At 40.2% G+C, this 22,639-nt stretch overlaps 1 long non-coding RNA gene across 1 annotated transcript in view; it reads right to left on the bottom strand.

The window, feature by feature from the left end:
* Positions 1-16,381: 16,381 nt before the first annotated feature.
* The window catches only part of LOC121362358, a 151,849-nt gene continuing 145,591 nt past the window's right edge, over positions 16,382-22,639 (bottom strand). Inside the window, exon 3 of the long non-coding RNA XR_005956499.1 lies at positions 16,382-16,633. This is a non-coding gene — a long non-coding RNA (uncharacterized LOC121362358). The remainder of the gene's footprint in view (positions 16,634-22,639) is intronic.

The following is a 22,639-nucleotide window of genomic DNA, read 5'->3' as shown; positions in this document are numbered from 1 at the left end:
TTTTGTAGTCCACTTTATTCCAAGCACAGCCCTCAGTTAAATCTCTCTTTATTAACACCGTCCTTCTTGGCTTTCTTTTGGAGCAAACACAGCTCAAGCTCGAAGCCTCCAGTCTTTGCCAGCAATCATTTACAGATTACTGCAAGCTGCAGCCTTCTCCTTTTGGGTATTTTCTTCTACCTTTGAGGTTTGTTTTTATATTATTTTCTGAGGGTTGGTGGTGGTCTCCCTTTCCCTGTTCTGTGCAGGTTGGAGTTTGACACTTTTAAAGGAGGGACTTTCTAAAGCAACTCCTCTCCCACCCTTCCCTCCTCCCCTTGTCCCTCACCCCCATATGGAGAGACAGACACACGCATTAAAATCAGTTCACAACCTTTGGAATACAGAATAATCTTTCTCCCCCCTCTCTGTCCTTTAAATCTATTAGAACTGATAGACTTAAACACAGAAGCTGTGCTTGAAATGCACTGATCTAAAGCAAGGCTGCTATTATGGAGGAATAATAAAAAGCCTAATCATGCAAAGCCAGATGTAACCCTTTGGATGTTTGAAAGGGGTGAAGGTGTGTATATAGCTCCATTAAATCAATTTTTGGGGTTTTTTTTTTACTACTTAAAAAAAATAAATGGTGAAGCATCCTCCAGATTACTGTGGTGGTGTGAAAAGTTGTGTAACTGCTGATAGTGTGTATTTACTTAGGAAAATCGAGTTTATTGGCTTCTTTTTTGTTTCTGTAATACTTTTTGACATTGATTTTCCTCTATTTCAGTATTTCTTTTGCATTTTTTTCCTTCTAAAGGTTTTCTATTCATACTGCAAATGATAGTAACCTCTCCTTGAGCTCCACCAATTCATTAGGATTCCTGGAAATTCCCGAATTAAAATATTTATGGGGGGGAAAAAAGCAAAACAGTACCTTATGAAGTGTTCAGTCAGAACCAAACTACCCCAACTGGTAGATACTTCCACTTTGATATTTATATCACAGGCATATGCTCCTAGTTTCCCTCTGAATTTTTGTCTCTCACTCTCAAAAAAACAAAAAAAAAAAAAAAAAGGTTAAGATCAGCCCTTGTATGTTAAAAGAAGCAGTATTAGAAGCAGTATTATGGTGGTCACAGAGAGATTTGGGAGATCTGGTAGTGTGAGACACGCTCATGGAAACATAATAAGGACTATTATAAGACATAATGAATTTTAAGTCTTCCACTGCCTCCTTCTTTGGTGAGATAAAAACTTGAGTTGTGCCTAAACCATTTCAGGCTCCCTGGTCTGCTGGAGGCTGGGTTTGAGCAGACTGAGCCCCCCCTTGCCCGCTGCACAAAGGCAGCTCAGTCTTGCCCTGGCCAGAAGGTGACGCAGAGGCTTCCCACCGCCCAAAAAAAAAGGAGAATGTGCCCATTTTTCCTGCCAGACAGCAGCCAGCTGATAGCGGCCAAACAGAAACAACCAGTTTTAAATGACCCTGATACAAAATGCCTTCTTTGCTCAAAGGCCAGAGCATAGCTGACCCCTCATTTAGGAGGAACACTGAGTCACCTCCTGCCTCCTCCCTGCCCCAGCCAGGTGAAGCTCCCGGCTCAGCCGGTGGGGCCCTACCTGCTGATCGGGTTTTATCAAGTCAGGCCTCAAGTTCAGACTTTGGAATTTCACATCCTCCCCTAGGCAATGCTTCCAACAGTTTTGCTTTGTCTCAGAGGGGTGTAGCGAGGAAAAACACATCAGAGACAGCTGAAGGTGGGATTGCAGGCGCAGATCTGGGCAGGAGGGTGGAGGGCAGCTGGGGGTGACACTGAGAGATGTTCCACCTCTTGAAACCTGCGGGGCACAGGGTGTTTCTCACCTGATCCACACATATCTCTGAGCAATTCTGCACAGATAAGGCTTCTATCCAGCTCTGGAAACTTTGGGCCCTATATTTGTTTAACTACAGGAGGTGGGCAAGATGCTTGTGATGGAAAATTAAATTCAATTGTTTCCTTGTGGAACTGAGGAAACTATTTTTTTTTTTTGTCTTTTTGTCAATGTCTCTTTTATTCCTTCCAATAGTTTGTAAACCACAGTTAGAGATGTTAATCCCTTATTTTTATTTGACCCTGGGGAGGACATCAGTGGTTGCAGCACACTGCCTTTTCTCTTTCCACTCTACCCTATTGCCACATTTACTGGTTTTAGAGCTACACTCACCTATTTTCCCATGCAAACTTCTCACTTAATATTTCATATCGTGCAAACATATTGATGACCGGGGTCGAATTAAGAAAGGCTTCACGCTTAGCTTGCAAAAAAACTAAAAATCAAAATACCCTGACATCTTCTGACACATTTTCAAGCCAAGTTTGTGTCCTTGTCACATCCTCTTGCAGGTCAAGGTGAGAAAGAGGCAGATGTTTTGTCTTTATACCCCACTGCACCAATATGCTCAGTGTCTTTGTCCATTCCAAAATTCCACAACCTATGTCTATTTCAAGAATTGTATCTCTAACAAGTACATCTTATACTTTCCATAGATACATTTTTCACTTTCTTCCCACAGAAAATGCTCCATTATTTCTGCCAACATATCCACATGAAAACTATACTGCAGGAGTAAATATACTTATTCCTTTCCCTTTTGCACTTACTGTGGTTATTTCTATTTTTTAAATCTCAAAGTCTTGTGTCTGGAACAAAAGCCATATCTCCATTTTGCAGGACCTTGCTGGCATTTTGCCAGCTTTCCCTACAACACTGAGGACAGTAACTATGAGCTTTCTAAAAATAAAACTACGAGATCAAGTTTAGCACAGAGGAACTTGCAACAGGCAATGGATTTTCCAAAACAGCCTCACGTGTTTCATACAGCATGTAGCTATAGTAGGAGAAAACAAATAAAACAGAAACAGAAACTCACTGTAAAATTACTTTAACTCTTGTGCTTAGATAGCGGACTCCAGCCCAGCTTTTAGCCAAATGTTTTTTTCTGTTAGGGCTGAGGACTTTGTATTCAAAACTTTTATTTTTATGCTTTGAGTAAAGAAATTTCCTATGATCTTCACCTTGTTGCTTGTTTGCCAGGAAACCACCAGCACATCTGTGAAATATTACTTAAGCAAATTTATTACTGCTAGCCAGAAGGCAACAACCCCAAAACATTTCTCTACCTGCTGAAATCCAGCCTATTGTGGAATTTTTGTCTTTCATGCCATGACATGTTCCCCCAGTGAGAACTTATCGGTTCTCAGTTAATATGATAAAGAAGTACAAGCTTTCCAAGATTTTGAGTCATGCTAAAATAAATATATATATATATACTTTTGAAAACAGCATTCCTGTATACACACATACACAAAAGGATCTCTAAGCAATGTCATCATCCTTAGTTTAGACAGCTGTGGAGTCAAAAAAGTTCCAGATCAGCTAGCTACAAACATTTGAAGGTCAAGTACAGGACAAAGCGTTTAAAAAAGCAAAAGCAGTTATGGCTACTGAGCATTAGAAAGATGATTTTATGTCATGAGGTTCCCCCCTCCCCCCCCCCCACCCCCAGCTCTTTCTTTGCCAGAATCTTATTGGACTGAGAACTTCACAGTGTTGGGCATGATAATAAACCAAAGCATAGTAAGCAGTTTGGGTTCGTTATTTAATCTCCTTTCAAGAGTGTTATCTCACTCAAAATATTTTAGGAGCCAAGGAAGGTCTGCCAGAGCACAGCCTTTTTAGTCAGGGTGCCCAGCAGCCTGGTTATCAGGCAATAATAGATAAATAAATAACCTTCTAGCATCTTCCCAATACGTATTTTCTGTTGCTGTTTCATACAAACCAATATTAGGTTATTTGAAAGAAATCTTGGTCTTTTACCAGGAAAACCTCACTCTCCCTGGGGAGCCTGTTGTTAAACAAAAGCTCAGCTATTAAAGAGTGGCCTCCAACTTCAGGGCTGCTGTTGGGGGCTGATAAAGGCTCTTCTCCGGACTGTCTCATGCTGTCCCTCCCCATCAGCCTTGCCCCCCCACTGCCTCTCCTCCGAGTCCCTAATGCCTCGCCTTTTAAGCAATGGAGTGACTAATTGAAAATGCATTCCAATGCTTTACAAGCAGCTTTTTCTTTCCTGCTGACCAGCCAAATGTTTTAAAGTTGGCAAGATGCTGCTTTAACTTGGGAACTTGAGCACTTGTTCACGGCCTGGATGTGTGAAAAAATTCTGGCTGAATTTAATAATTCTGATGGAAAAAAAAATAAATTAAAGATCTTACTCCTAGAACTGGTGTAAGTAAGTCCAAGTATTATTATGAATATTTAAAGCTAGTCCATTCTTTCTTTGTGAAATACACAATTTGGGAGACAAGAAATTTTAAGTCCCACGTCTAAGAAATTCCCAAAGTCATGCACTGGTGCTTGTGCAGAACCAGAGGAAAAGCAGTCACAAGCAGGCATAAATCCAGCTGACAATTACTCTTTGGGAATTGGGAACTGCATCCAAAACACCCCAGAGACAGCAATCACTGTTTCACTGCAGGTCAATGGCCAACTGGGCTGGGATTCAGCACATCTTATCACACACTGTAAAGTAGAAGTTGGCTTCATCCAGCAGCTGCAGAGATTGAAGGGTTTTGTTTCCTTGCTGATTGTACAAAGCCTGCACTTTAACAGTTAATCATTAATCTTAAATTGCATAAATGTGTCTCATACTTATCGACTTCTCACTTTTACAGTCTGCAGAGACAAACTTTCAAGAGATGGTATTTTTTTTTTATTCCTGATTGTGTTTTTAATGGATTTTCAAGTACTTTCAGGTTTTGCTCATGACAACTGCTGCAATAAAAAGCCTCACGAACAAAGATGTGTTTTGTGTCTATTCACCTAGCAGAAAATCACTATTACGACATACTTCATTATGAGAGAAATGCTTTCCAGCCTCTCTGAAGAGACAGTCATCCCCAAACTCCCATCAGCCTAATTGTTTTTAAGGTGTTTGTAGTTCACTTTAAACACCATATGAGCCAAACATTTACATCCTTAGCTGAATTTCTCTTTACTGGCCAGAGGGAAGGTTTCCTCGTTCTGCAGCTCTGGCAGAGCAAGAACACTTCTGTAGTCTGAGGCAGGGCTTGCCCTTCCTCACCCAACAGAAAGAATGAAAGAGAAGAAAAGCTCCTTGTATTTGCCAGACATGTTCAAAAAGAGCTCCTTGCACACCCCAATCTGCTTCTTTCATTCCATTTGGCAGAGTCAGGGGTCAGATTTGGTGGAGAGGAGAAAAGCAGCCATTAACTGTTCCAGCACCGCAGCAGACTGAGGAGCCTAAGCTGGCACTGTCTGTCTTTTCATTTCCATTCTTTTGGTGCCAGGTCATACAGTGAGCACCAAGAGGTCCTTATGAAGCCTTGTGAAAAGGTTATTGTTCAGGCTGCCTTCATAACATAGCCCAGAAAATGAAAACTTTGGTGATGACCTTAATAAGTGCTTTGTTGTGAAGGCCATGTTTTCACACGGACCACAGCTGCATTTTTAAAGCCCCAATACCATCTCATGCAGCGCTGGAGAATAAATCTAAGGGTAATTAATTTATGCTGAATGCAAACTGTGAAATGTTTAGGAAACCATTTCCAAAGAGACAAAAGAAAATGAGTGGCTCCACATCCATATCTGTCTTTTAATAGACTCTTCAAATATTTACCTCTGGTTTTGTATCCATCACAGAAATTCAAGGAATAGGATAATTATTGGTAAGGGACTAGGTGGAGATGTTCAGTTAATTCCGGTCTCTGTCTTCTTGACATTGAGAAAACTGGTTTTTTTATCTGTGTCCTAATTTCCCATCTGGGAGGGACAGACACCACCCTAGCAATCTACAGAGCAGAACACTAGGAACTTAATAGCAGACACAGAAATTGGCAGCTTTATGAAATTCCCTCCTTTCCAAAACTGTTTTAAGTATAAATCAACTGAAATGGTGGTTCGTCGTTCAGTGTAAAAGAACATGATCTGTTGGGACAGATGGCTTCTACCACTTCAAAAATTAAAGAGTTGCTGTAGCAAAGTAAGGAACCCTGAAGCTTTAAATAAGTGATCTATACCATACCCCTTAGAAAGAAAATGATTTAAAAGCTCCAAAGTCCTAGAGGGAAATAAGGGGGGAAAAGTAGCAAAGGGGAATAATTATTCAATTAAGAAAGTGGTGAAATAAATGGTCCATTTCTGATATTCATATTTATTAAAGTACATTCAGGCACATGATTTTGAAGTGTCAAGCACAAACAATTATTTTATGCACTGAGCTTATATCTGTTAAACAGAGAGAGAGGTACAAGGTCCCTTGTGTGCTTTGCTATTGACCTAAAGATGATGACATGTGAGTAAGGAAGGAGAAAATGCTTCAGATGCCAGAGCAATCCCATACATATTTCATGTAAAGGCATGGAGGAGCACCCCTTTAGCCTGTGCCTGAACTGCACCAGCACAGCCTGAGTTTACCCTGATGCTGGTCAGGATTCAGGATTTGCTGTACTCACTAGAAATAAAACTGTTTCATTTTCCCTTCCTATTACAAAGGCTGGGAAGAGCTGACAAAACAGGAAGACAACTTTTTGCTGTAACAGCTGGCAGGAGATTTTTATAAACACAAAAACCAATTAAGTGTCCTGATTCTGGGCATGTAACTCCCCTGGAGCCTTTGTTTAAAAGTGCTTATCTGCTTGCATAGGCACAAGCATCCCAAAATCCATGTACAGGTGTGTGTGTGTATCCAAACAAAGCATCAAGAGTGCACTGAAATGAGCTGTTGCTCTCCTGAGGAAAAACCCAACATGTTATCCCTGTGAAAACAGTACTGGAGAGAGTTTCATAACAGTATTACTTCATCAATAGAAGGCTGACATTAAATTCAGTTTTAAAGGACAGCTTATCCATAGAAAAAGTTCACTCTGAAGATTCGAATTCAGGGAAAGTCAGAAAAAGCCTTTTTTTTCCTTAGGTATTGAATGCAGCAGAATACATTTATTACTTAAAGAAACTTTAATTTCTGAAAAAGCAGTACCACATTTTTTTCTTTTTTCTGAGGACCACCCATTTTAAAAAGGACCATCATCTAAACACACATATATTCATTCATTCATTCATTCCCATGTTGATGATTCCATTACTTCCTACATCTGTTCATAAAAGTCTTGTACCTTTCAAAGCACTAATAGCTATTGTAGCCCAGGTTAAATTATTTATATACAATGGGTCATAGTCACTCACATAATTTGTTTGCAGGAAACACTTTTTTTTCATTCAAAAATACTCAAAGTCTCATGCCACACTTCTCTCTCTTGCTGACCTCATTTACACAAGCCCAAGCATGTTGGTGATTTTTCTCCCAGACAGGGCCTAGGCTGTGATTCCAATAAAGCGAAGCACAGGTCCCCATGTTGAAAATAAAACATTTTTATTGCTTTCTAAACCTGGGGCATAAACATTCATTGCTTCATCTGACAAAATACAACCAATAAAGACTGCAAAAAGAGTGAGATTAATAGAAGCAGCTTTCTAGAACATTGCACTACCCTCTAGACACTGGAAGTCTTGAAAATTGCACATCGTAAAGTTTGGCCTGTAGAAGAGCAAGGAAAATTCCCTTATTTCCTCATTTGGGTGTTCAACCTAAGCAAATCCACAGGTCTCTGAAAGCTGCAGGACCTAATACAGGCTGAGTCCCCCATGTCTGGACTGGATTGGTTGCTAATAATTCATGGGGTGTCCTTGGGAAACTTCCTTCATTTCACAGGTTCCTGTAATGTCAGGCAAGCAGAGATCAGTGGATCATAAAATCATAGAATGCCTTGGGTTGGAAGAGGCATTAAAAATCATCTTATCCCACCCCCCCTGCTATGGGCAGGAAACCTTCCACCAGAACAAGTTGCTCAGAGCCCCATCCAACCTGGCCTTGGACACTTCCAGGGATGGGGCAGCCACAGCTTCTCTGGGCACCCTGTGCCAAGCCCTCACCATCCTTTTTGTAAAAAATGTCTGTCTAAGATCCAATTTATTCTACCTCTTTCAGCTTCCCATCTTACATTTCACTGCTCCCCCATCTGACAGAAATTGAGAGGACTGAACTACAAATTGTCTCTCTTGCTCAACAGCTGGGAAGGAGTTCAGTCTCTGCCTGAGGAAATCAGGAGGGGAAGATAGTGCTGCTTTTCATGGTAGATTCTTCAGATAATTTATATTTCTCTTTTAGTTTGTAGCTTGTCTTCAAATGAGAAGTTCCAGCTGTTGCTAATCATTCCTTACCCAGTAGTCTGAGAAAGCTTTTTCCTCCTGCAGAAAGAGGTGTATAGTCACTAACCAGGCTGCTTTAAATACTCCCAAGACTTTTTTTTTTCTTTTAGTAACCATCTCCTTAAGAAGTAAGCAACCTTCTTTTCAGATTATGTATGCTGAATCTAAAATTCGCGTTCATTTCATGATGTCAATTGTGAATTCAGGCTTCACATTGCCATAGATATCACAGGCTGGCACAACACTGGGCCTAACACTTCTCCCAAAACACAATCATCTAGCTGAGGCCTGTTTGGGATATTAACTGGCCTGTGTTCAACCCAGTTAACCCGTGCTCTGTGGGTCATGAACAGCCACAATCTTCCCTAGACTGCCAAGGGATGCAAAATATAAAGCCTTGAGTGCCATTTTCCCATTGAAATGCCGTAAGGGAATGGTATTTTTAAAGGAACTCCTAGGTTACATTTGTTATATTCTTATTAGTCAAATATTTTTTGGCCAAAATTTTGTATCTTTTCTTATATTTCCCCTTTTGCTGACAGACTGAGCAGCCTGTGCATATGTGGGGCAGCCCAGCTGGCTTTTTTGAACTGGCATTACCTTTACCATGGCCATGGTAAGGCAAATAAAAATTCCTCTTGAGGGCAGATTAACCCAGTCTACATATTTGAGATAATCCATTCCCAATAAATGCTTCTAGATATCTAAATTTCTACGAATTTGAAACAATTTTCATTATCATTGTGTGATAAGAGCAAATAATTCTGCTATGTTTCAAATACAAAACCAAAATATCTGTAACCCAGGATCTAGAGGAACCATTGCCCGCCTCCATCTCTCCTGATGTGCTACTGAAAATTTCCCTCTGGATAGTGATGACCTATACCAAGAGTTCATGTACAAAAGGAAGTATGAAACTACTTTAAAAGAAACTGTTTTAACAGAGTCTTCAGCCCAACATGGAGAGGCAGTGCCATTTTTTATCCTCACCTGTACATGCTGAATATTTTCCCAGCCTTGCTGAAACAAAAGCCTACTTCCCATCTGGCCACTCTCCCCCACCATCAGAGGTGAAAATGATTTTTGTGAAACCACCCAAACTGATATTCCAAACTCTTGTCTGAGCAAAATTGTCATGGGAAGCTATCCTGACCTTGGTGTCAGGACAGCTTTTGGACATCTGGAATGGAAAAACAGCACTTGAACGTTAACGTAGCACAGAATCTTTACTTTCTGCTGTAAAACCTGGCACAAGACTGGAGGAGTAGTAGCTGTAACTTCATCAGCCACCGAGTCTGGCAGAAAGGAGAGCTTTACCAAGATCAATGAAGTGTTTCGGACCAGGATTTATTCTGTAGGTCTGCTCAGAGGAGAGAAAAGGGAAGGTGCTCTCCCCTCTGCAAGTGCTGCATGTGAATTTTTGAGACCTATCATCTAAAGCTGAGGGACTAAATTCAGTGTGTATGGACACTTTCTGAAAGACTGCCAAAGGCTTCAGAAATAGGAACATAAATTGAAGGTGAACAAAACTGGAATTGAATCTATCTCTAGCAAATATAATTAAGAAAATAACCTAGTGAATGAAAAAATACATTGGACTTTTAGAAATCATGTAATTTTCAATAATACAAGAAAAGGGGTCCTAAGGCAGGAATTCCCAAATTAAATAGTGATAGAAGAACCACTTTGAAGTAAATAGTCTATCCCAGAGCCAAAGACTATTCCTGCCTTACCAGCAACAATAGCAGTATGTGGCAATAATGTTCACAGTCCCCTGAGCTCTAGCACTGCTGTTTGCTCCTGGCACACCTTCAGCTTTTCCCACTTGGTCATAGTCCTGACAGCCACCCCCTGCTCTGCCTCTGGCTTCTCTACTACAACCTGATATATTCCATAAATTTTCATTTTTGCCTATTCCTCCTCATTTTTTCTTTTTCTATCTCTTTATTTATCTAAAATTTCTGTCCATACTACTGGGATGGCACAAGCTTCCAGCCAAAGGTATCCTCTTTCCTCACTGTGGAATTATGATAATCTAATAAACCATGAATGAAGAACTGTCTATTTTCCAATCAGTTTTATTCAGGATTCTTCTCCTTTGGAAAATTATCTCTTTGAAAGCACCAGTAAGTGAATGACTAGCAGGTATGTACTCAGTTTGCTGTACTGAATGTAATCGTGTCATGATCATTCATCCTTAGGCAACACAGTCCAGGGACAAATTCATCTTTATCCAACATAATGAAGTCCAGGAGAGACTTTGTTTGCATCGAGCACAATATCATTTATGTTTGAAACTTAAAAACCCCAAACAAATCATCATCGATTATTTGCTACCAAGTGCATGGATACAGCAGCCTTGACTGAGAAAATGAAATAATTCAATCCTAGAATGAGCTGGGTTGGAAGGGACCTTAGAGATCATCAAGTACCACCCCTGCCACCCTGGACAGGGACACCTTTCAGCAGATTGCCCAGTCTCCTATCCCACCTCCCTTGAACACCTCCAGGGATGGGGTCATCTCCCATCACACCTCCATGTGTTACTGACTGGTGCTTAAGGAATAACACATCCTGGGGTTTGATTTGTGTCTCCTGCTTGAAACAGTGGAGTGGAGTGTGCTGGTTTTGGCTAAAATCAGCACAGGGGAGGCACCTTTGCATCACCACGTCGCAGCCCTGAGGGTGTGCACTCTCGGTCGTGCCAGTGCAGATGGAGGCTGTGGGCTTAGTGCTTCTCCTGCCACCCATTGTCCATGACCTTATTGATCTGCACAGATCTTCACAGCCTCTGGGCACTTCCTATTCCACTCATTCATTAATTCTACAAATTATCTCCATTTTAAGTACCCTTTTATGGCAAGTATATTTTATGTTTTGCAGGGACCCATTTTTCAGATTTCTCTTTTTGAGCAACCTGGTGTGACCTCATGGCTGTCCCAGCTTTGACTAGAGACCTTCTGAGGTCCTTTCCCACCCCAGTCATGCTGTGATCCAAAAATCCTCTCCACTCCTTTTATTTTTTTCCCCACTCCAGCCATTTTCGATTGTTTATGGGTACAGGTACCAAATCTGTTTATTCTAATCAGCAGTCTTTCAACAAGATAACCGTATCAGATTTTTAAAATATAAATTCCGAGTTCCCTTGATTTTAATTCATGGTACAGAAAGGAATTACCTCATGTAAGAAATAAGAAAATATATTTAATTGATGAGCAAGTAAAATTTTGAGTTTAGATTGCCTGGACCTTCTAACAAGCTAGTTTAAAATCCTCTTGGCTGTTCCAGCTGTGATTTGACTGAAATATGAGCTCTGTGTGTATGGTTTACCAACTGAGGGTCAGTCTGTCAGTGGGGAATGGGGGGAGACTGAGCTCCAGTACGTCTCAGCCAGGTTACATCTTTCACAAACCTGTAAATCAGGCCTTTTCCCAACATTCCTCAATCCCTGAAATGTCTGCTGTGCTGTGACTGTAGCCTGCCAGAGCCATCCTGACGTGTCCTGCCTGTCACTCTCCAGCTTGCCACATTACTGAGATAATGCGGGGGGCAACATCTGCTCCTCTGCATCCTTCCAGGGCTCAAGGAGCAAGATGTGGTGATGAGATTATTAAAAAAATAGGAAGAAAAAGGGAAAACAATGGTGCAAGGCACATGTTGGGATCTTTTGAGGATTGTGCAGCAGCTGAGGCCGGGGGATCTGGGGGATGAGTCATTTCAGGCAGACACAAACTTTCCCCAGCACTTCCCCACCTTACATGAAAGGAAAGGCAGTCGGAGCCAGACCATCTGGACAGCTCTGTGGGAGCAGAGCCTGCAGAGAGGATGGGGCCGCCCGCGATGCTGAGCTGGAAAGAAAGCAAAACAACTTGCTCTGCAGACCTTCCCCAGCTCACTCATCAGCAGCCTACTGCTGATTTACACCAACGAGCACTTGCAGCAATTAACCCTTATTGTCACTCTCCAAACGGAAAAGAAGGTCAAACCAAAGAAGAACAAAATATTATGAGAAGGGTGACATTAAATTAAATTTGTGATAGGGTTTCAGAGCCATTGCCATTGAAATCAAGGGAAATTTGCCACAGAACACACAGCACAGGTTGGAAAGTGCTGTAAGGGTTCATAGTGTCCTACTGTTGTCACAGCACTGTACTATATTCACAAAGGGTTTAGAAGTTAAATTTTAAATAGAAATTCATAGGAGAGGCAACTAAACAAGCAGGATAATATGTCACCAGAAACAGGAGATGTGCAGAGCTTGACAATTTGTATGAAAATCTCAAGACAACTTCCTCATTGATCAGATTTCTCTTGCTACACAAATCTTTCTCTGTGCAGATTACTGTGAAGCAGTCAAAATTAACATTTGTTCTTTTATTATTAGACTACAAAATTTCCAACGTTCATAGCTTCCTCAGTTATCACTTTCCATTAGCTCCATTACCCAATCTAACTATTCTTTTTCCTACAATGATTTTGGTTTGAATTACCCAGCAGTAAAACATACAATGGAAAGAAACTGGCAATGGTTGTATAGAGCTATGCTATTTATTGAGGAATGTGTGGACCTATCTCATACTAAATACAGGCTAAAAAGAGGAAAAATGGCTCAAAATTTCTGTAAATGTGACCAAATATTTGACCATACCTGTTCCCACATGAAATATATTCTCTCCCACACCCCAATATTTATTGCCTGTGAAGACTATTAAGGAAAGATTTATTCTAGTTGAATAAACTAGGCAGTAGCTAAGATAGAAACTGTTGGATAAACCTATAAATTACTCTGTTTCTAAAATGACAAAGGACCTTTCCACACAGCTTAATAAATGGTAGAATTTCTGATACACAATTCCTGTATTAAGTTATTTCAAGTCTTACATGTAAGTAAAGGACTGTTGGTTTCATCAAAACTGTGATGCGTACTTGATGACACCAGGTCTGTTAATTTTAACTTTTGACATTCAAGCTTTTTGAATTATATCAGTATAATTTTGGAAATTACAATGGAATGTGACAACCATCACTGTTTCCCTCTTATGGATTGCTGCAGAAAGTAGCTGTGTCCACCTATACCCTTCCAAGTAGATTTGGAATCTCTTAAGTTAAAAAATTAATGGTGGAAAAAATGCTATATAAATAAAGAATTATTCTAGTTACCTCTGTAGTGATCAGTACTAAAAGGGTTTTAAGGTACTAGAAAGTTTTGGAGTTTTAAAACAAAGAGAATGAAGGGGTCAGAAAAAATATTAGAAATAAGGTTTAAACTAAATGAATGTCATAAGAATGTATTTCTCAGAGAAATTATTAGTGGCTTCATATAAATTGTCTTTCCTTCTAACAGATATGTTAAGTTCTGATGTAGAGTCGGTCTCTGCTGTTCAATATATCAAGAAATAAAAGTTCAGGTATGTGTCCTGACAGAGGCAAATTTCTGTTGTCTCTAATTTGGCAGAAATATAGGAAATGTAGATATAGCATAAAAGCCTCACTGTGAAGCTGGGCACGGGTACACCTCAAATCCTAATTAGTTTATTGATTAGGTCTGTAAAGATGGTGTCCTTTTAACGAAAAGGATGTGTTATCCATCCTTTGCCCATTGTAGTGCTGTAGCAGTTCCAGCAAGTTTAGCATATAGATTTATACTCTTGTCTCTACAGTCCATTTATTAACAAGTAGCTCAGAGGATTTAGCTAACCCCCATCTGGTGACTTGAAAAGCAGAAGTGCAAAAATATCAAAGGAACAGAAATAAATATCATTTTAACTGGTCTCCATCTGGCAATTTTAATAATGGAAATGCAAAGTTGTAAAATATGCCAGCTATCCAGGCTTTGCGCAAAAAAAGAAAAATTGTACTTAAAAACATTTTACAAGTCAAGACAGGTTAGATAAGAGTTTAGCTGAGGGTCGGCAAACTTCAATATCACAGAAATCTGGGTCACAGTTTACCCTAGCATAGAAAAGCATATTTTCTCTTAAGTAATGGGACTTGCAGCACTTTCTTCTGGGTTGGAAACAACAAGGAGATTTCTAAAATAATTCCTTCTGCAACGGAGGATGTGACATTAATTTAAATTTTTTAAACAATTTTACATTCTCAAAAATGTTTTCTTTTAGGGTTTGGTAGCTGAAAGGGTTAAGGTAGCTCAGGAAGAGTCAGATGTTTGGCTCATTTGAAAGAATAAAAGAGAACAAAACCTCACTGACTACTTTTAGTTGAATCTTACAAACCAGATTTGCATACTTCATTAGGAAACTTGGATGCTGGAATCATCAGTGCTACAACATTTAATGAGATATATTTTCAAAGTCAGTCTAAAACCTTTGCACAGCAGGTTTGGAATGATCATGGTTTGCATTTTCCTTCTTTTTTTCCTTCTTCCCACTTCTCACTTTTGTTTTGTTTCACTTTGAATACTTCACAGTGTTTGTATTTTGAAAGCTGGCCTATTTTCCCTCACAAAGCAGATTCAGTTTGTGGTGTAAATGCTAAATCAGCATGTGTCAAACTTGTTAAACCTTTTTTATGCCAGGCCTTGAAGGACCTGATAAAATAAAGCTGTAAAGATATACATTTTAATAAAACATTATTCATGCACTGTTAGTCCACAAAATATTCTCATGTACTATATAGAAATGAAAAGCAGCATTTCTCTGGCCTAAAGCTAACTTTTTATTACTCCCTTGGTAATTTTTCCTTCTTTAATACTACTTTATTTATTTATTTTACAATAAGCCTTCAGAAAAGGGGTAGCATTTTTCTCAACACTTTTGCATGTGGTTTTTTTCCCCTGACCTTTTACATCATCTATAGAATAATTTAATAGGGATGTGGAAACCAGGCAGAGTGACTGCTGGAAGCAATATATGCTGATCAAAACCCAGAGAGAGCAGCTCTGTCAAGAACACAACTGTGGTTGTGTGGTTCAAGACACTGGCTTGGGAGTCACGAGATCTGGGTTTTCTTCCTTATTCTGCCTAACCTCTCTGAATGATACCAGCTCTCTGTTTGCTCAGCAGGAATGATAATATTTACATTCTCTCATTCTTTTGTCTATTAAAATGATAGTGACTTGAGAATCCTACTGTCCTTTGCAGTGCTCTGACACGGTGCGGTTATTCCAGCTGATGTTTTCAGGTACCACCATCAGGTAAAAGTGCACATGAGGCACCCAAGCATCCTGCCCTCATGTGTGACTGCACTCCTGCAGGTCTGAGGAAGAAAGCCCTGAGACAGGGAGGGCTCCAGTGCTGGCCTGTAGGCAAAGCCAAGCCTTTGTGTGCCTAAATACTGGAGCATGAGTTTTTACTTTTCATAAAATCATAGAATTATTTGGGTTGAGAGGGATCTTAAACACCGGCTGGTTTCAACCTTCCACTAGGCCACGTTGCTCAAGGCCCCATCCAAGATGGCCTTGAACACCTCCAGGGATAAAAAATCCCCAACATTTCGCAATCTGCAAGTCCTTTAAAGCACTGGAATGTCTCAAGTGTCCAGTACTGGCAGCCTAGGGTAGGCTTTCCCAAGACACTCCCTGGAAGGCACACTATATTCAGTGATGTGGAATTATCTCTTGCTCTCATTCAAGGCATCTCTTTCATTGGTCTGGTTTTCTGCTCTTTGGACCATTTTCACAGTTGTGACTCACATTTTTCTGCCAGCCATTCATTCAGCTGTATCAGTGAACAAGAACTCTGTGGTGCTCTCAAGGACATCATCAGATTTCCAGGATTTGGGAATGTACAGAGCTACAGACTTCCAAAATTTGATCCTCTGGATGTCTCCTTCAGTGACTGGTTTTCCTATAAAGAGTCCTCTGTTAGAAGAGCAGCTACCACAGAGAATTCCAGCCCCACTAGACCTAAACTTCTTTCCACACTCGCTGCTTTGGGGAAAATCAGTACAACTTCCATGGATATTTGCTTCCTTTTGTCCTTGCAGACCATGCTGCTGCTGACTGACTGAATGGCTAATAGTCAAGATTAACATCTGGATTGATAAAGACTTCTTCAGGAGGAAGTAAAGAATTTCTCTTCTGAGGCAGTAACAACCAGTTGCTGTGCAAATATCAAGGAGTGAGTATAACTGGGTTAACTACAAAATCATAGAAAACCACAGAAAACCACAAGGATTGAAGGAGATAATTATCTTTAATACAGCATGACAAAGTATAATTTTTTCTTTTATGCAAAAATGAGGTGCATGGAGCAAAAGGCAGAACTGCTGTAGGTAATGTAGTTCATCTCCTCCACTGTAGGCACTGGTAGCACAGAGCAGCTTATTCTTTCTTTTCTCCCCATGCCTGAGAGTATTTTTTCCTGTCTTGAAGGAGTCCCACTGTTCTTCCCTGCCTTCCACACCTGCTCTCTTCTTCTTTGCTGAGCTACAAAGTAAAACAATAAACATTCAAGGCACAAAAATTCACATTGTTTGGCTCCCAGTACTCAGAAACTGACAAACTGAGAAGGAAGAGAACTTTTTCTAACTGAGCCTTGAGTTCCCCCTTCAGCAGATGAACTGCTCAAATATAAAAGTTTAATCCATATTCTGTCATATTTAGAGGTGATTTGGGCTGAGGATTTCAGTGGGATTCTTGCCAAAGGAGCAGGCAAGCAAGGAGTGCTGGCTGCTTGTGCAAAAGGGAGTAGGAAACAGTCCCAGAGTTTGGGAGGTGAGTTTTGCTGCACTGGCACGCTGAGAGATTAATGCAAGCCACTTAGCATCTCCTTCCTCCCCCCTTGCTGTGCCCTAGGTTCAGGAGGAACAATGACATTTTTCTCCTTTGTGCTGATTTGAAAGCTACTGATGAAAACTGCTACTTAAGGGTTAGTTAGAAATGTACAGAGGAAATTCTCGGAGGGGAAAAAAAAAAAGAACAGTAAATATGCCTTTCAGTCCAAATGTATATGGCTTTTTTTAAGGCAGAAAAAAAAGTGCCTTTCTCAGAAAAATGATGTTTCCAGGAAAAAAAAAATAATTTTCACTTCACTATTTTTTTTTTCTCTTCCGACTGCAAGAACATGTATGGAAAATTCCTGGCAAGTTCTGAAAACAAATTAATTCCTTGTTTTGCTAAACATATATTTATACAATGCTTATACAATTCACAAGCAAATATGTTCTTAAAAGGAAAGATGGGTTGATTTACCATATCCCTGGCAGTGGAGCTGTTATTACCTTTGCTGCTGCTCAGAGAAATCTCAACAGGTCATAATGTTCCACTGTGTGTCTTAGACCTGGAGGAGCAAGGGAATTCTCATTCATTTAAAGATACTGCAGTACTGCCTCCATAAATCCACTCAATGGGACAAGATGTAGGCCTAGCTCGATGAGGCAAAGATAGTGTTTTATACCAAGTTTTCAAGCTTCATTCTAAATAGTCATTGATTTTGTGGGTATACATCAGATTTTTATGTTCTTCTGGATATCATTGTCTACAATTTCATCCTTTACTTTACAAAGAGCACCAATTGACTGGCACCCAGATTGCATCCTACAACATCCATCTACTGTGGCTTAGGATCTTGCTATAAAGCAATAAAGCACTTTTATTTCATATAAAGAATGATTTATACTGAAGTAAATGCCTTAAGTGTAACACATCCACACTGGGTAATGTTATCACAGCATATATTTCTTCTCTAAGAGTTAACCTACAATCCAACTTGCTTTGCAATGAATGTTTGCATAATGTAAAACAGCCACTTTGATACTAATAGAAATAAATGGCTGAAAGAACACAAAAAATGGAGACCTTTTGCTTACTATTTAAATGCTTTCAAATATCAGTGCTGTGTGAAATTCTAATACACTCTCTGCAACAGTCAGACAGTAAAATGGTTCAAAGATTAGAAAATCACTTAAAAATGTAATTAATACAGGAGCACAATTCTCTGTGGTTTGTAAGATATGATGCATTTAGTGTAGCAAATAAAACATAGCATAGGACAGTCATCCACACGCATTATACTTCTAATCCATTAAAATATGTACATAGATTTACTGTATTTGCCTTACAAACTTTGTATTTTCTGCTCTGGATTTTGAAGAGTGACGTTTAATTTAATTTTACAGCTTCTTCGCTGTCATTGAGGTTTTTTGGTTAATTTCTTCAGAAAATTCATAGTTTTAAGCTGACAGTAATAAACCTGGAAATTAAATATGTAGGAATATGTCCTAAAAATGTTTATCTTCTTCATGATTTGTAGTATAATGAGTAGAAAGGGACAAGAGGATGTTGTCTAGCTGAACCTTCTACTCAGTCAAGGTCAAGTTTACTTTTCCATGGACAGTGTCCTGGTTTTGGTGCCTAAATCTTCATACTGATATTTGATTAAAGGTTCAAGACTAGAAAGACGCTCTTGCTTTCAGCAGTCAGCTGTATCCTGAGCAAATCTGTGCATTGATGCTTTGAAATGATGGTGTGTTTCCTCAGGGATCTCAGCTTCTGAAGCCATTATTGTGTTTCTGTCTGCTTCATGAAAGTTTTGTCATGAGACAGTGTTGTTTTGCTCATTTCAGAGGAACTCGATTTTTAAGGATTTCAAAATTGTCAGCACTTCTGAAAGTTTGACAGTTGCCTGAAGTTACTCTGCATAAACACTAAGATGCTCCCACAGTTAATACACTAAAAGCTTCAGGTCAAGGCAAAAAATCTTTCGTGAGAAATCTAGAGCAATCTGGAACTTGCTTTATAAACCTTGTATTTCTATTTTTCAGTTCTGTGCAGTGGTCTTAATATTTTCCATACCTCTGTATTCTATAATCTAATTTCTGAGTCCAGTAAGGAAAAGAAGAACCAAAATTCTGAAAATGGTAGTTTCTACAGTTCTCCTAGCTCTTGCACAAGAGTATTGTTATGAGACCAAGGAAGATGCTATGCCCCAAAGTTAAAAAAAAAGAAATCACACTGCAGGCTTTCACAATATCAATAAAGATGAAAGCCTCCATAAACTTTATTGAATCTGAGTTTTCAGACTTTGAAGACATTTATTCAGGCCAAATAATTTTCCTAAAGAGAGTGCCTGGCCAGAGTGATGAACAATATGAAGTTGATAATTGCAAGATTAAGCCTGAAAGCACACTCAGAAGCCTAATTCCTTTTCATTGGACACCATGGAGACTTAAAAGGATAATATTTAAGACAACCGATAAGTCAGCAAAGAGGAAGAAAATTAATGATGGGAAAGAAATTAGAAAATAAATGGTGTTTGGGAAACCACAAATAATTATATATTTAGAGCTGCTCTTTGGGACTTAATATATCAGTTTTAAGAGTGTGGTGACAAAGTGCTGGGGTGTTAGTAAGGAGTGGAGTTAAAGGGGAGCAGACACAGAGTCTACATGGCAGAGCTAGTCCTGCCTGGGGAAGAGCTCCTGATCAGCAGGACCAAGGCAGCTGAGAGCCTTTGTGCTCACAGCCTTGTGCTGCTTCTGCTGCCCAACACTGTGAAAACCCTGAGGAGCTGAACCTGCTGTGAGCAGGACCTTGGGAGGACGAGGTCCCTTCTAGCCTGAATTAACACATGAACCTAGGATGCCAAGGGAAAACTGCCTTGGACATCACTGTTTGACACAAGGCTGGGAAACACATATGAGGACTAAAAGCCTTCCTAGAGTTGCACCTGAAAGAGGAACAGGAGACAGGGGCTAAGACAGACCAAAAGTGGCCACTTTTCCTCTTTCTAACCATTTAAGTGCTTTCAGACCTTAATTATAACATGCTCAATCTGACGCTAATTCTGTGTGAGCTGCTGTGGAGTGGGTGAACAGTACTTTCCATTAAGGTGTCGGGGTCAATGATATGGATAATTAGCTAGCTCTGTGGTTCAATACATTAATTTTCTCTGAAGTAGTAGTAAAACATATGTTGACTCTTGGTAACCTCGGTGTAGGTGTTGCAACCTTGTAATGGATGTGGATGCAATAACCTGCTTGAGCTTGTCTACTTGAGACGAGGTGTTTTCTTAAGTGATGATGATGAATGCTGCTCTTCTAGGGAGTCAGGGAATGTCATTAAACCAGCTAATATTTTGCTGCCCTCCCATGCAGAGCTGGTATTGCTAAAGGGCAGCAGTGCTGTCAAATCCTTATAGGCTTGAGCAGGGAATAAAGCAGAGAGAAAACAGGGTGAAAAAAGTAGATAAAGGGCCTAAGGTGAATTCAAGCCTAATACACAGTAGGTTGAGTTGTTTTGTTTGCTTGCTTTTTTCCCTTTCTCAGTAAAAGTAGTTCAATAGTTATGGGGGTTTTTTTCAGCAGCAGAACCCCCCTCAACCCTCTCCACACTCCTCAGTCACTAACAGAGTTCATTGTCTATCAATAAAAGCATTTCAGATCTCTCTAGACCTGGAGACACCAGGCAGAGTTATTAGTTCTTCTCCAGCTTATTCCAAGGTGCCAGAGTTCAAAATGAAAATGTACAGATTGCTGATAGCCATGCCAGAGCCAGGGAACTGCACAGATCCGTCCCTGCATCAGTTTCTGCAAATATATAAACACAAACCAGCACATCCAAGGATATAAAATTGAGAACAAATGCCTTTGCAAAGCATTTTTGTCTGTGACAGGCCCTTAGAAACTAGAGGGCAAATTCTCTGCTGATGTAATTAGCACAGTGTTGTTAAACTCCATGGACCTGTACCAGTTTAGAGACACATGAGATTTGACCCCATTACTTTATTTAGTGACACTTGCAGTAATTTCAAATTGTCAAGTCTGCACCACTATATTCCAACAAGTAACACCTTTAAACTCTGCTAATAACTTTTCCTCATCTAAAAGTTCTGCAAGCAATTGTCTTTCTTTTATGATAAAACCTAAACCTTGAAAGAAGATGATCTTTGAGTTTTCTGTGCAGCAGTTTATATCCCAAAGAACACCAACACAGTTTAGAGACTCTGACTCACAATCATCCACTTTGTGAGGGTGACTGCTGGTGGGAGAACAATCATTTTATTGAGATATGAAACAAATACATTTAGACAGGAAATACAAACAGTGAGGTTTCTGTCCTTGACACTCTTAGCAGATGGGAAAAGGTTCCTTCATCTTACAAATTCACAAAATTCAACAAAACCCAGCCATGCTGTGTTATATTTTGTGACTGTAGGAGAATGGCTTTCTTCTCTGATGACTTGGAAGACAACATCTGTCATGAGGAATCACTGGTGTCTTGATGCATAGAAGCATATTTTTGGCTTGTCCAGCAGGTAACACCTTGGCTGTTTCAAAAGATGCAGTAAACTCATATCTGATGCTGCATAGGCTCATCTGTACACTCATCTCCTGGGCTGCATCAAAAGTGTGACCAGCAGAGAAGGGAAGGGAACTCTCCCCCTCTGCTCTGCTCTCGTGACACCCCACCTGCAGTGCTGCATCCAGGTCTCACAACACAGGAAGGACATGGACCTGTTGGAATGAGTCCAGAGAAGGCCACGAAGAGGATCATAAGGATGGAGAGCCTCTCCTATGAAGACAGGATGGGAGAGGTGGGGCTGTTCACCCTGGAGAAGAAAAGTCTCGCTGGAGACCCCACTGCAGCAGCTTTGTACACGGGCACAAGAGTGAAAGGACAAGGGTTTGGACTGAAAGAGGGGAGGTGTAATTTAGGTGTTAGGAGGGAATTCTTTCTTGTGAGGGTGGGGAGGCACAGGTTATCCAGAGAAGCTGTGTTTGTCCCGTCCCTGGGAGTGTTCAAGGCTGGGTTGGACAGGGCTTGGAGCAAAGTGATGCAGTGGAAGGTGTCCCTGCTCATGGCGGGAGGGTTGGAACCAGATGATGTTTAAGGTCTCTTCCAGCCCAAACCATTCTGTGATTCTGTGAATCTATGCATTTCCCTGAGGAGGGGAATGTGCTACTGTTAGGTAAAACCTCTTTCTCCAAAAGAGAGTTGCTAATTTAAAAGGAGCAAAGTGGAATGGATCACGTGTCTGCAAGGGAGGAATGGCCCAGTGTAGACTCTGCTGGCTAATAATGGTACTGCGGAGATGAAAACTGTTTAACAGAATACAAACCTCTATTCTACATAGATCTGAAGCACTCTTATGGACTTAAAAACGTACTGCCTATTTGTGAGTGCTGCTGTATTGCCCTTCTGATGTACACAGTCCTGTCTCCAAGCCAAACTTCTCTAAATGGCAGGTAACCTAGAAAAAAATTCCAATTAGAGATATTCTGGGATTTAATTTCCCTTATTGCTTTGAATGGCACAAGTGGTGTTCTGTGCTTATGTGATCTTGAACTGTAAGATGAAATACACTCAGATGTAATAATGAAATATCATTATTTTTGAAAGCTTTTTAATATTCCCTACTCATCTCTAACCATTCTGGTCATTCAGTTCCTCTGTAATAGGGAAACAATACAAATTTAGGCTTCCATACTTCTG

This window comes from Pyrgilauda ruficollis, unplaced genomic scaffold (assembly GCF_017590135.1).
Source record: "Pyrgilauda ruficollis isolate IOZ18807 unplaced genomic scaffold, ASM1759013v1 scaffold61, whole genome shotgun sequence".
NCBI lineage: Eukaryota > Metazoa > Chordata > Aves > Passeriformes > Passeridae > Pyrgilauda > Pyrgilauda ruficollis.
This window is presented reverse-complemented; position numbering and strand designations above follow the sequence as displayed.